Source organism: Saccostrea cucullata, unplaced genomic scaffold (genome assembly GCF_032062105.1).
Source record: "Saccostrea cucullata isolate Sc308-1 unplaced genomic scaffold, CSIRO_AGI_Scuc_v1 ctg3465, whole genome shotgun sequence".
In the NCBI taxonomy this organism is placed as follows: domain Eukaryota; kingdom Metazoa; phylum Mollusca; class Bivalvia; order Ostreida; family Ostreidae; genus Saccostrea; species Saccostrea cuccullata.
Genome location: NW_026939465.1, coordinates 32,958 through 48,177, shown reverse-complemented (window position 1 = coordinate 48,177; position 15,220 = coordinate 32,958). Strand labels below are relative to the sequence as shown.

The following is a 15,220-nucleotide window of genomic DNA, read 5'->3' as shown; positions in this document are numbered from 1 at the left end:
TCATATAAACGACCGCCACCTGGCGGCCGGTAATAATAACATCAACAGTGTGGTACAAGTACCATTTGTATATATACCTCGTCGGGCTCGGAGTGCCGAATATTATACAATGACCTACATCCTACTTTCCGGCCCTTGTTTGTTGTGTGTAACCAGGTTTGTGGGTAATACATATCATTACCTCTTGACGATTACACTAATGAGAAATTATTTAAAGGACCATGCAATTGCCGCATGTTTTCCATCAATTTGATGTCTGGCATATGGCAAATAGCATTCGTCATAAAATGTAGGTTACAGCAAAGAAATTGAAGATTTAATGCCATTGGGACGGAGCATTATAAGTCATGTTTAGTATTGTGTTGCAGAATGTGGAGGAGATCGGGAGCTTCTGATTGAAATGTGGACACCCATTTTACACCTTATTCAGAATGCCCACTGGATGAAGTTGTCCTCCGCTTTCTTTTAAAAGATCAAAGCACTAGAAAAAATTGTAATGGACAAACGAATACAAAAGAATTATAAAAGTATCAAAAATTTTTGTCACATAGGAGAAACCGAGGTGTTCCATTCTATGATGCTGAAATATGTTCCAAAGCGACAGGAATTTCAGTACCTCCAAATGGTTGTAAGTTCTTAAGTTGAAATTTCTTTTTTGTTTTACTTAATTAATTACTCCAAAGAGAAATTAATATTTATAAAATCATGATTAATTTACAACTTCTAACCTGTTAATTGAAACTTGGGACGCCTGTCCACTTTTTATCGTTAAAATGCAATATATGCTGTTTCAAGAACTACTTTATTTAAACACACAATGTCAAAGTCACCTTGTCATAGTAACTATGCTGTGAAATACACGGACATAGAGATGAAATGTATTTTTCCGGATAATGCTCGAATTCCTTATAATACCATACTGCCAGGGCAACTATCGACAGTGGCCCAACAGGAAATATGATTCGTGCCTAAACTGCTACTCATCTCAGTGCCAAAATAACCCAGAGCTCACAGTCAGCCCATCAAGCCGATGGTTCATCACCTCTCATAGTTATTGGTGTAACCAGACTTACCTTCATAAGGGATAAGCAAAACTATTTTTTGAAGAACTTGTAGTAGAAAATCTCGACTGTGAATTGTAAGCAGTCATACCATTCATGGAAAACAATGACATTGCTATTCGCCCATGACAGCCAGACAGACCCTTGATGAAGAAAATACTGAAGTGAAGTGCCTGATACCAACACAGAATAGATACGAAATGCTGAGTCAAATAGAAATAGAGAAACCTGACGCAAGCAGGATTAGAACCCAACTTACCTCAGAGTATGATGATCTACCAGACAGAACCCTTGCGTCTATTAAGCCTCAAATTTTGCAGGCTTTGGACCTGCTCATGGAGGAACTCCGCACGAGTGAAGATGCAAAGTCCTCTTATCCATGTGTGAGGTGATTATCGGGAATGACTATACTTACCAATATAGGTTGTCAGATGCTGAAATGCAGATACATGCAGTATGACGAGCACATATTGCACGTGCCCCACCAGAGTCAACAACAGTATGGCCTAGCGAATTTGTTGAGATTGAGTTACCAACTGACATGGCTCCTACTGATTCTACATTTGCGATAGAACCCCATCAAAGCAGCTACGCAACTCAGGCAGATGAATGGCCAGAACCGTGTGTTCTTCAAAGTTTGGCTGGAAAATTACGTGTACCTAATCTCACAAGCACACCACGTGTGCTCAAATGCAACGAACACTTTTGCAAAGTCCGATCTACATCTGTGCATGAAGAAAAGAGCTCTTCAACCTCACCCATAGTAAAACAGACACAACTTAGTTCTCAGGTTCAAAATTATTACTTATTCGGTATGTATACTCCACTAATAAGGTTCTTTTAAATGACACCCAAGTCAATGACTAACAACTGTGGTTTTTCTTTAATTTATCTGTCAGCTGTATTACCTCCCCATAAATCTGATTAATGATGGCACCAGATGGCATAATACTTATGAAAGCTTTGTATGTTTATAAGTTTTCTGGACTGTGCAGATGGAGATCTGAGGACCAAAGAACTCACCAAGGAACAAGGAGGAAACTTAACCTATCAGAGTGCCAAGAAAGTAGCGCTTTGAGCCCATTTGAAGATCAAACTAGATATAATTGAGATGGTGACCATCTCAAAGGGCCCCGCTTTCAACAATGAACATGAGATTATAAGGTTAAAACAATATGAGCTGCATGTTTGACATCAGAAATTTTATTGAAACACATTTAACAGAAACATATAAAACTAGAACTGTCCAATAGGGACAAATACCCCCCGCTGGGTTTTTCAGAGAAGGTGCCAATTCAAAAATACTTTATGGATCTAGAGATGTTCACAATTTACTTTAAAAAATTTGCAGTGAAATATAATTGCTCATCATGTTTCTTAATGAATTAAACGGAGGTGCAACCAAATGAAACATCAATACTAATACTGTAATACATTGTAATTCCATTGTAACATTTTTTTTTTTCATTTAATTTTTCTTCATTACTGCATTAAAAAAATATATTGCAATTATGTGTTATGTCACTCTGCAAACTGATTGTTGAAAAAAAAACCCATTATACAAAATCAAATTAACCTTGATATATCAATTTGAAATGCATTTTGAAAATAAAGAACTGGTCATCCAGTAATGAAGTGTTTTGACAGACAATAAATTACAATTAAGAGAATAAGAGAAGAGAGATCTTTAATTCTTGTGCCTTATTCCCTGAAGATTTGATAACACACACACACTTGATAAGAGATATGCCTAAACAACTTCCAACACCAAACGCATTAATTTATCTTTAACTGGGTGCATGTCCAGTCATTATTCCCAAGAGACAAATGAAATTACATTATCTTCTGTGCAATGTAAAAACTGTTTTTAACACATGATGTTTCCTTTTTTTAAAAGTTTTTATGAGTAGTTTTAAGCTGTAGTTCACGTTTTTGTACAGATATTCTAGATTCTATGTCTCAAACCTTATACATGAGCCCAAAATGAACAAGTCAATTAAAATTTTAAAAAACCTATAAAATGCAGAAAAATGAACAAAAAGAGTTGAAAATTCCAGGTGCACAACTTCATATGGTGAATAATAATTGTACAAATTTTCAGATTAATCCTTGCAATAGTTTCTGAGAAACAGTCCAAACAAAACCCCAAAATAAAAATGAAAAAACACCTGTAAAATTCAAAATAATAATCCAATCAAGATGAAAAATATCAGGTGCACAACTTCATATGGTGAATAATATGTGTACAAATTTTCAGACAAATCCTTCCAATAGTTTCTGAGTAATGGTCCGGACAAAGTCTCGTCTACAGACAGACGGACAGACAGACAGACGGACATGGTGATTCCAATATACCCCCCCTAAACTTCGTTTGCGGGGGGTATAATTAATATTAAAAATTACAGATGTATAAGTACTATGCTCAAACTGAAAGAGCGTCTGGTGGTTTCTCTATAGCAATTCACAATAAATATATTCATAGCCAACTAGATTTAATTAAACCAAAAATTCTACAGAAAGCATCTGCTGACAAAATAAGTTCAGATGCAGAGTTCTGCGAAATTTTTAACAGATTTAGATCTGGCGAGGTTGGAGATCTTTGTAGGACCAACAACATCATAAAAATGATTGGGTATAGACATTTCAATCTGAGACCCCATGAAGAGGGAAAGTAAGATGAGGTCCTTAAAACTGTCATAGCTGAGATGAGGGAAGTCAGTAAACTGTATCTCAGATTTCGCAGTTTGAGTGGTGAGGATCGGACTGTGGAAGATATGTTTGACAGAGATTATCTATATGATCTTATTGAAGCCCTGCAACAATTGGTAACAACAAATGACCAAAAAGAAAAGCACGGACAAAAATTATTTCTTGATGCTGTTATTCTGAGATCCTTGAAAAGTTTAGATGGACACTATGCTCAGACAAAACAAGATGAAAAGAAGAAAGAACTTAAATATTTCAAACCTGCTTATGAGAACATGTCCAGCGATTTTTTTCCCAGTGCTAGACAGACATGTTTCAAAAACTCAATTGAAAAGCTACGAAAACCAGCTAATCTGCCTAATGATTTTGTTACTCAATACAGAAGACATAGCACTCAATGTTACTGACTTTCATGTGACAGGAAACAAAAACGTTGATTTTTAGCTCTACTGGTCCGAGACCAGAAGAGCTTATGCGATGGTAATGCGTCCGTCGTCCGTTCGTCTGTCTGTAAACAATTTTTCAAAATGCTACTCCTCCTACAGTTTTGGTCTGATTTCAATATAACTTGGCACACAAGTAGACTACACTAAGATACATAATTCTGTGTATCGGTTTTTGATTTCGATAAACGGTGTTGCGGTGGTTACTAAAAATAGAAATTTCTGTGAAATTCTTTCAAAATGCTACTCCTCCTTCAGTTTTGGTCTGATTTCAATATAACTTGGCACACAAGTAGACTACACTAAGATACATAATTCTGGGTATCGGTTTTTGATTTCGATGAACGGTGATGTGGTGGTTGCTAAAAATAAAAATTTCTGTTAAATACTCTCAAAATGCTACTCCAAATTACAGTTTTAGTCTGGTTATAATATAATGTGGCATGCAAGTAGACTACACTAAGAACATAAAGAGACTTAATCAAGGATCATTATTATATTTATTGATGTTGAAAAGTTTTAGTTTCAATTTTCAACTACTTTTCTCTTCTTTTGCTAAAAGTACAAACCAGTAGAGCTTCAGTCTCAACAGAGACTTCTGGTTTCTGTCACTTTTAGGAATTAAAAATTATATCACAACAAACTTTTTCCCAAGTAATGTATTAGTATATTCATAATATTGTTAATATAACTATTCCTTCGTGATATAGGTGGTGAAAACGACGATTCCATATTAAGAAATGCAATTCATTACCGGCCGCCAGGAGGCGGTCGGTTATATGATATGAAAGTTTTAAGTCGCTGTGCGTTTCTGCGGAGTTAACAATTAAAGAAAAAATATTCAACATTCATCATATTCATATAGCTGGCCAGTCAGTATTAAACAAAGATTGTCTAAATGCGTAGAAAAAGCACAATAATCGTAAAATAAAATTTTATAAATAATGGGGTAAATATTTCATCCAATCCTGATTGACAAACTCTGATACAACTGAAGTGCGGAGAAAATTGGTACAAGTGTTAGGCATAGTCTAAAACAAAGACCGCGTTGTCAATCAACAATTTTACTTTCTCTTTTTAAAACAGGATCTGCTGTATTTATTTGAAATGAATTGTATATATAAACATTTCCTATAGATGTTTTTCAAAAATATGATGAAATATTGATTTCTTAAAAGCAAAGAATTTTACGACATGTTCTTGCAGGAGACTAGGATAGAGCGTGTTTTACAATGTGCCAATCTTTTTCCCGCCACATCTCAACATGTCTATGACCATAACAAAGAGATTGAAAGAGAAGTAAGGTAGTGGTGGATCTAGAAGTAGTTCGGGGATGGGGTGGGGGTTAACATCCTCTAAGAGAGAGAGCGAGGAGCCCCATATATTATATATTTGTTGCGTTTTTATTAAGGTAAAACTAAAGCTACGTTTAAACTTTAGTTTTGTACGTTTTATGTAAAAACTACTTGAACAGCAAACTCACCAAAGTTCGTTAAGTTGTTCTAAACTGAGTGCAGAGACGCAGAGGACTATGCACAGTTCACATTGCCTATACATGAAATATTGAACATACATTATTCATGAAGAACATCGGCATTGTGTCATGCATTTTTTTTTCGTGTCACGAGGATATTTTAACAAAAAAATATACGAAATTAAAAAAAAACCCAGCAAATTTCAGTTTCCAATGTAATTTCAACAGTTATATAAATTGGCTTGCGGCCGATTTTTGACGCTTGCGTCAATATGTTTCTTGTTTTCACCTCACCTGAATGTGTGCTAAATGGAAAGTGGAGAGACTGGGTGACAAACAATTAAACCATCAGATTAATAGCTGTAGATGAAGCCCACACAGTTTTTTTCTGGAGGGGGGAAATGATGCAATTATTGTTACAATCTATCAAAATTTGAGCAATTCAAACAGGGTTAAATTATTCCCCTCATTTTTATGGGAGAGTCTGCGAGCGAGAAGATCCTTTCAGACGTTGGTATGGTCGATTAGGGGAACTGCGAAGCCTTGTGGAATGTCCTGTAATTCTAATGACTACCACATCAAATTCAGCCGCCAGGAAAACCTTATAAAGAAAATTTTGTATGACAGACTGTTTAGAAATTATAGAGAACCCAGACAGGAACAGTATAAAGTTTTTTAAAGAAGTTTATTTCTCAAAGTCATACAATAATCATTTCCTTTCATAAAAATTTATTAAAAGAAATCTAACAGTAATAATAAGATGTTTTATGTGAACTTATACACAAGAATTTTTTTTAAATATTAAGCCAAAAAAGTGTACATAGTGTAGAAAATGTGTACATACACAATAATCACTTATTATATCTATGAATTATTTCACAATGTAACAGAACTGTTTTGAAAATGTTAAATACTGTGGAATCACAAATTTTCGTGAGGATTTCATTTTCGTTGTTTTCGTGGTATGACAAGACCCACGAATTCATGTCCACAACGAAATAGAAAATTTCACACACGTAAGTACTCATTAATTCTTGATCCACGAAATCAAATCCCCACGAACCAAGAAATTTTCCTTAAACCACGAAAATTTGACCCCACGAAAACATGTGATTTTACAATATATGCATATTAAATTATTAATGAAAATATTTAATGTTGAAATGTTTTCTGTTTTAGTACGGCATAAAAAATGATGCATTTCATTTGCGTTCATAATTCTGAAGGTGCTTTTCTTATTATATGCATGGATATACATCTACAATTCAGTCAATAAATGATTCATATAAAACAAATTTTCACTAGTAGAATTAAAGCTGCTTGAATCAAGCTTTCAAACATACCACAATGCATATCAATGATTTTGGTACAACTAAAAATGCATACATGTATATTATCTATAAATGTCTGTATGATTATCATATGTACAGACATAAAAATGACTCAAACATTCCACAGTACATGTATATCAATTCCTTTTGGTACAACTGAATAAATTATGTAGCAGAAAAGAATGTATCTATACATATATATGTAATATCTCGATGACTGTATGATTGTACATCTATACAAAAATGAATATGATATAAACATATCAACTTATAACAGTACAACTGAATAAATCATGTTGAAGCAAAAATTTCACATAACTTAGGGATCACCGTTTGTAACACTTTAGATGACGCAGTTACTCTGGGTTTGCCCTCACTGTTTTTGGAGGACAAAACACAGGTCAATCCATCTTCTCCATCTCGATCTGTCGTAGATGAGCTTTAGGTGTGAGAGGCCAAGACCAGACCCAGCGATGTTCTCTGCTAAACTTGTCTTCAGGACACCTTTGCCGATCAACACATGTAGCGATCCAATGTTTTTAGATTTTTCAGCATTAAAGCGGCACAGTGAGTCAAAATCATATCGTAATTTTTAGATATCTGTAGCATACCGAGAAAGACTTATGAAATTACGAGTATTTAGCGAATATATGACAATTAAACTGCAAGAATTGACTGCACAATATAAGTGCCGGAAAAATAAAGGTTGTATCTACCGTTTCGTTGTTTAGATTATATCAAGGTCACGCAACTCTCATTTTTAGCTCAAACTTGTAAACAACATTCAACTGGAGCATGCAAAGGTGAGAAATATGTTCTAAAAACTTTTTTAAAAAGATTAAATCAATTTTTTTTTTGGTCTTCTTACATTCATTCGTGGATAACTGAGACCATGGTAACTATGGAAACTTATTCAACACGTTTCTGCACACGCGTACAATAGGGAGGAAGAAGTACCAGGGAATTTTGCAATATTTTCGTTCTGGGGCAGACAGAAATTATTTTTACTTTTATTTTTCCCCATAAAAATATCATTTTTAGGTTCTGAAACTGAATACTTTTAGGAATTGAACAAAATTTACAGTGGTCATGCAAAAATTCTACATTTGTCAATTTTCTTCTTTGTGCGTTACAGTGCCGCTTTAAATATTTCTTCCTGAAAATGGCAATCAGTACTGTATAAGTGCTTCATGACAGTTGAGCTACTAAAGTTTGCAGCACAGATTATCCGCTCTAACAGAAGAACATCATTGATTGCATTGTGTGCATTGTAGTCTGGAAGACTAAAATGTCTTGCAAGGCACTTCTGCGTGTAACTTGGAAGCTTTGGAACATTTATCTCATGACACTAAGAGAGTCGACAAATGCAGTAACAGTTTCTCGGAATACTTTCTGTAGGTTACACTTGTTAATAGCACTACATAAAACACGGAAATCAAAAACCCTTCCCTTATGTGCCACCAACACGACATGCTTTAACTTATTTCGTTTTGTTGAAAATACATTCTGATTACTGAAGATTTTTTTGACCAATCAGATTGTCGCGCGGAATTCATCAACATTCGAAGATCGAATCGAAGCCATCGTCCAACAGCTGAATCTATTGAACTTTGAATTGATCGAATATGTCCAAAAGAAGAGTGAAACTGCCGGGGAGATTTGCTGACGAAAACAGTAAGTTCATAAAAAAAACATATTGGTTGCATTCATAAATGTGATAATGTCTATAAACTCTGTTTCTCTGGTTTTTTTGGCGGTTAATATGCATGCTCACAGCTATAGCTAGGTCCCTGTGCACAGGCGTGTAATCATGTTTATTGCCTGGCGTCACGGCGTCAGGCTGTATAGGGATTGATATATGCAAGATATGCAAGTAATAGATCATACCTAGAAAGCTAGATTTTGTGCAAGCTGCTTTTCATTGGAATTATTTACCTGCATTTTATAAGAAACACTTCTCAGCTTTTTAAAAGAAGGATATTACTGATGCAAAATATTTAGTTTAAGAAGTATTTTATTTATAATATACAAAGAGTACAATATGAATATGGATTGAACAGCAGGCCAAGGGCCTATATTAGTTCTCTCCATAGTGCAAAATATTGTAGTGTATACTTCCTTTCATCTTTTTGCTTGGAACAATTATCCCAAGTGATTCACCGTTTCAACATATCCGTGTACCTTTTTCTGCATTTCTTTACTACTGGATCAGTCCATTTATATTCTACAAAAGGAGTGAATCGCTCTTTTCGCGCCAAATGTCAAAGTAAGCTCGTGCCTTTTCCTGGGATTGTCCTATTGTGAATGGGTGTGCTAACTTACGTCTATGCAGGGACCTATATAGTCTATGGAATAAAATGAAGTTTTTTCTCTTTTAAACGCCTTTCTAATACTTCAGAAATTCTATTTACAAATTTTATCTCATTCTGTTAAGAAACATATCGTATATATCGGTATATGGGCATTCAACACTAGAGCAATGATTTTTTATTTTTTTGCTTTTCCCAATCCCGCGGTTTGTTAACAATATTTATGGACTAGTCCATTGGTAAACTCGCAGTTCAACAATTAAGTCATTGAATATTTGTATCCCGTTTCAGATGCACACAATAGATAAGAAACCAATACAACATTATGGATTTTTCTTATAAAAAAAGGCCTATTTCATCCTCTATTAATGATATTGACATCATCCCCCTTTTTTTAAGGAAAAAAAACAAAATATAAACAGATTTTACCTCTGTTTACTTCAGTGGAATAAATACACTCCGAAAAATGTGTATTATTAATTATATCCATCTTTCAAATTGTTTACAATGCATAATTTCATAGCAGATTTCAACAGATGTTATTTAAGAGGTGTAATAGATCCAATGGCAAATCAATCATCTTGAAGACCCCCCCCCCCGCACACACACACACACACGCCTTCCCCAACAGGAATAACAACTCTGAACAGGTGTAATACAGCCTTCAATTCTTCATTCAAGGCGAGATCATTCCACTTGCAGGCTTTTCCATATGAGTGAAAAATTCTCGAGAGGGACGTTAAACAATATACAATCAATCACTCAACTTGAAGAGACCCCCACCCCACCTCAAACAAAATAACAACTCTTCAGTATGCAGTGTAAAGATGATTCTTCTGTAAATTAAATAAATTTCATTTACACGAAGTTGTCAAAATGTAAAGTAAGGACATTTTTTAAACCCACAAAAGTATTGCTAAAATGTTTATCACTCCTCACGTAGATATTGATTGGTTTAGTCAGGCAAGCTTTTTAAAAAGCTGTTACTTGTCATTATTAATTTGAGCTATAGAACATAAAAAATCGTTTAGGAGTAAACATTGTAATTTTACTAATTGAATTTGAAATTTATTATTTGTATTGCTACAAACCCATGAGAATTAAAATTTACAAGTAAATTAGCTTGCATGTACGCGTCAGCTTTTGAGACATGCATGTCCACTAGCTATGATTATGCAATCATTTGTTCAAGTTCATGCTGCATAATTTTATATTTTTGGTAAAACTTTTTTTTCTGTTTGAAATTTTTTTTATTATATGTTAAGTTTTTGAAAACTTAATATTACATGCTTCAATTAATTTAATTAATTTTTGTAGAGTGGTATGTGATACGGTTTTCTTCCGATAATGAATTAAGTGCACATACCTCTAAGGTCTGATGAATTAGAGGATCCAGAAACTGGTGAAACGGAGACAAAGTCAATGAAGGTTCAAATGAGCTTTTCTGATCAAAATTTGTCCGTTGTCTGTCGTTGTTGTCGTAGTCAATGTAAACTTTTCACATGTTCATCTTCTTCTCAAGAACCACTGGGCCAATGTGTACAAAAATGGGAGAAAATATTTAACACAAACTTTTCACCTGCAGACTTAGATTAAATTTTTATGCTACCTTTTATGTGTTCTAATGAAACATCATTACAGTCTTTTCAATATAAGCTAAATCATAGATTTTTATCACATAATAAACTACTTTTTCAAATGAAAATTCAAACTTCAGCACAATGTTTTTTTAGTAAAAAAGAAGATACTTTAGAACACAAATTTTATTATTGCACTTGTGTTGCAACTTTTTTGAACCATTTTCTAACATGGTGGAATGATCTACATATATTTAATGTAGAAAATCTTTCTTGTAAAAATGTTATTTTAGGTCTATATGAGAGAAAATGTGACTGTTTGAATTGCTGCATTTTGCTCGCAAAGTCATATATACATTCGGTGACAATATCTAATTTGGATTTCATTAGAAAAGTAAATGTACCAGAGTTTCACAACTTTTTAAATTTGTTGAAAAAGAAATTACTGATTAAAAAAGAAGTGTATTGCACAAATAGTGATTTAGATAATTTTAATGAAATCTGGCAACCAATATTGGATATATTATAATAATTATCTTATATTTTATCATATTTTTTTTATATATTATGCTATTAAATTAAGTGTTAAAATCAAAATGTAATTTCCCCTGAAATAGATTTCTTTGTTAAAACAATGAACAGATAATTTGTATAAATTTATGTAGAAAGTAAGCTCCACAATAGTTTTTAATGATTTATAAATCAGAAACATTGTCCTAAAAGATGTAGATAGATGTTATTGTCTATAATTGAATTTGTTGCATGCTTTTCCATTTTATAAATTTGTATATGAAACAAGAGGCCCACGGGCCTAATAGGTCACCTGAACATGTTGCAACAATTTTCCAGTTATTGAATATGATTCATGTTTTAAACCAGATGCTATATGACATTCACAATTTTGAAAGAGGCACCATTGATCATCATAACAATACACTTAGCAGTTGCTTAGCTTGGTTACTGAATACCCATATGCAGGGTAGGGGGAACAAAAATGCATTCCAACTAACCAGTAGTGTCCCTAACACTGTGACATAAATCCCTGACCCTAGGTCCACACATTGCACAAATATCAAAAAGGCACCCTTGATATAAAAAAAATTAATGATTTATAAATACAAAAGAGCACATTTCAAACAATACATTCATTTTCAGTATATAAGTAGAGCCCCCACCCCACTCCTGACCCTAGGGCTTTGAAATTCACATTTCTGCAAGATTAGGGCCCTTTCTTGTCATAAATATAAAGGTAGTTCATCTGCTTTATACCAAGAGATAAAGAAAATTTTTTCAAAGATTTAATGTATTTTCATTATATTTTCAATTGAGCCCCCCCCCCCCCCCTAACACCAGAACATCTGACCCTGGGGCCATAAAATTCATAATTTTAAAAGAGGCATTTTTGTTCGTCATAACTATGTACTTAGTTTATTTAATTCCTAGGAGCAGAGAAGAAGATTTTCAAAGAATTCATGTATTTTCAATGTATAAGCAATAGAGCCCTGCCCTAACACCAGAAACCCTGACCCTGGGACCATAAAATTCAAAATTTTGGTAAAAACACTCTTGCTCATCATATCTATGCACTTAGTTAGTTTATTTAATACCTAAGAGAAGAGAAGAAGATTTTCAAAGAATTCATGTATTTTTATTATATCTAATCTATAGAGCCCTGCCCTAACACCAGAACCCTTGACCCTGGGGCCATATAATTCACAATTTTGGTTGAGGCACTCTTGTTCATCATAACTATGCACTTAGTTAGTATATTCAATACCCAGGGGCAGAGAAGAAGATTTTCAAAGAAATCATGTATTTTTACTATATATAATCAATAGAGCCCCGCCTTAACACCGGAACCCCTAACCCTGGGGCCATAGAATTAACAATTTTTGTAGAGGCACTATTGTTCATCATAACTATGTACTTAGTTGGTTTATTTAATACCCAGGTGAAGAGAAGAAGATTTCCCAAGAAATAATGCATTTTCACTATATACTTGTTTAGCCCCGCCCTAGCACTAGAACCCCTGACCCCAGGGCCATGAATTTCACAATTTTGGTGAAAGACTCAATGCTTATTACAATCATGCAAAAAGTTTGACTGCTTGATGTTCAGGAGTAAAGAAGATTTTTTTTTAAAGAATGCATTAATTTTAGTGGTTTGGGTCCCACCCCTCGGGCCCCAGGGGGGCAGGGATCATGAAATTCGCAATTTTTGTTCCCCTTCACCCATGGATGCTTTGTGTCAAATTTGGTTGAAATTGGTTCAGTGGTTGCAGAGAAGAAGCTGAAAATGTTCAAATGTTAACACACGACGGACGACGAACGAAAACGGATAGCAATAGGTCACCTGAGTTTACTCAAATGACCTAAAAAGAGCCAATAAAACAAAAAAAAAAGGTTCGATATGTCATTTTGAGAGAACAAAACAATGTACGATTTATTGATTGTCGTAATTAATTCACGTAATTGACCCGTTTACCTGAGAATACCCGATAGACGAAACGTATTTCATAGCAGTCCTTATTTCTTTCAATGATAGTGTTTATATTCAGTGAAAGATCACGTGACATCTCAGGGTATGGCGGCTTAGTTTTGAGCTCCGGAGATTTTGGTCAATTTAGGGCATTTCTAGAAGGAATTTAATATTCGTATCTTGGTTTACTGTTTTACTTCTGTGCTTTGAGAGGGCTGTTTGTGATATTTGTGATATTTCTGCATTTACAATGCCGTCAGACAGAAGAAAAACTGGTGCTACGTCTAAAAAACAGGCTGAGGAGTGCTCACAGAAGAATGCAGGTAGTGACCCGTTAGACGACCAAGCCGATAATCAGTCTATTGTTGCCGCTATTGAGGACATTAAATCATCAGTGGAAACTATAAGAAATGATCTATCGGAGGGTGATCAGAGCGTAAATTCAAAATTAAAATACGTTTCAGAACAAAGTGAGAGCAATTATGATGATATATCTTTGCTACGACAAGAAAACGCTCAATTGCGGAGAGAACTGGAATTACTACGATCGGTTGTAATCCGAATGGACAGGAAAATGTCCGTTATCGAAAACGATGTTACAGATCTTAGATCAAGGTCTATGCGGGACAATATCCTTATTCATAATTATCCTTACGAGCCCAACGAGAACCTAACCACGTCGATGCCAGTTACTTTTAAAGAACTTCTTGGGGTGGATGTCAATTTTGTAAGGATTCATAGGAATGGGGTGCGTCCAGAATACAATTCTGATCGACCAGTTTCCATTACTGCAAAACTGACCGACCGTAGTAAAATCAACACAATTCTTAATGCCCAAAAGCTAAAGAAAATGGCTAAACAACCTTTGCCTTTCTTTATCACTACGCAGCAACCTGCATCTATTGTTTCCGCTAGAAACAAGGTGTATGATACGGCAGAGTCTTTGAAAACTCAGAATATTACTGCTAAGATTCAGAAGAACCAAGTAATATTACCCAACGGCGCCAGATTTACAGAGGATGTTCCATTCCTAACGAATGCAGATGCGTTATTGGTGACAGCTGAAGAGACGGAACACCTAAACTCGGTTGAAATAAAAAACTCGGACCCAATCAAAAAGGACGGTTCGGAATTTATGGCTTTCGGTGCTCGAGTTAAAACTGTGGATGCTGTGAAGAATATGTACAGAAAAGTTTTAATAGATCCCTACTTAGCCAGTGCCGATAACCGAATCTTGGTATACAGATTCGTCACAGGGGACGGTACCTTGCATGAAAATTACCACGATGATTCCGAACATGGTGCCGGGCGGAAGATGTTGCGATACATGAGAGAAAATAACATTCAAAACGCCGCCTTCGTCATCACAAGGTGGACGGGTGATGCTTAAATTGGACCTCATAGATTTTCATTAATGGAACAGTTGGTAAATGAGGTCGCAAATTCTTTGGAAATTTGACTTTTGATGTCATACAGATTACAGATATACACACGGTAATTGTTAAAAAAAAAACTCAAACAGTTACGATTGATGTAACCATGTTAACAGGCGTCTTCTAGCTGAAAGGTGTCCTTATTGGTGTTGCAAATATGTTTCGTTTTTTTGTGAATACGAATATTAATGCCGTTCTATTTTTTTCCGTCAAATTTAAGATAATGAAAGTTTACATTAAGAATTTCATTTTTGTTTAATATATATGTATGAAACCGGATTTAAAAATAGTTTTCGACTTGGAAATTACATTGGTACTTTTCCGGATTTAAATGTCTACTCTTTTTGATTTTCTATTTTATTCTCATAACGGCATTTCCGATATGATTTATATATAAATTTAGCATTT

The 15,220-nt window shown here is 34.6% G+C and overlaps 1 pseudogene; it reads left to right on the top strand.

Annotated features, from left to right (window-relative positions):
- The first annotated feature begins 13,629 nt into the window (after positions 1-13,629).
- Positions 13,630-14,838, top strand: LOC134253064 (protein IMPACT homolog; annotated as a pseudogene).
- The last annotated feature ends 382 nt before the right edge of the window (positions 14,839-15,220 follow it).